Genomic DNA, 935 nt, shown 5'->3' on the forward strand with positions numbered 1-935 from the left:
GTTCATTGTTGCTCGCCGACTTCCATATCTGTAAGTGTGAAAAGTGTAGCCTTGTGTGAAATACATTGATGTTGTGGTGACCTTAGCAACTGGACCTTGTATCATTTCGTGAAACCACTGAGGATAGAATGGATCATCATAATCAACCTGGATCATCAACATATATATATAAATATATAACTTCATAATCAACCTTAAATATTATACTGTGATGTGTATACCTGCGTTTTCAACCACTTCACAAAATGTTGGTCTTTCCTTTTGTTGAGATCATTGGTTGATATCCCTGGTATAGCTTCTTCGACTTGGGCAACGAAATCGCTGTTTTATGCCAATATACATATCATTATAGAGTAATATATATATATATGTGGTAAAAATAGGTAACGGCCAAATTAATTTTAATTACCTTTCAAATGCCTCAATCTCCTCGCAGTTAAGAAGTATATATGTGTGGGCACTGTGAGCATCATCTTCACTCGACCACCAAACTTCTTTCAATTTCCCACCTAGACGTCCAATCTGACAGAATATGTCTGGAACATCTTCAACAATATATGTCGGCATAACACCACCATAATCATATCTGCTCGTAGTCGTTTTCCGTGTTTGGACTTGGGACCCAAAGTAGTACGACGTGAAGTGAGATGTTTCCTAATTCAAACTCCCAGAAACTATTGAACCTTCCACCTAGCCAGATTTTTGGCTTTCCCTTTCAAATATTTCATGGCTCGCTCGTAAGGATACATCCATCCGTTATGAACAGGTCCACGAAGAAATGCCTCGTACGGAAGGTGGACAACTAAATGTTCCATGACGTTAAAAAATGACGGAGGAAAAATCTTTTCCAAGTTGCACATCAAGATCGGGATATTCTCATCAAGTTGTCTGATGACATCTACAGTTAAGGTGCGTGCGCTAAGATCTCTGAAAAA

This window comes from Brassica oleracea, chromosome C7 (assembly GCF_000695525.1).
Source record: "Brassica oleracea var. oleracea cultivar TO1000 chromosome C7, BOL, whole genome shotgun sequence".
Classification (NCBI taxonomy): domain Eukaryota; kingdom Viridiplantae; phylum Streptophyta; class Magnoliopsida; order Brassicales; family Brassicaceae; genus Brassica; species Brassica oleracea.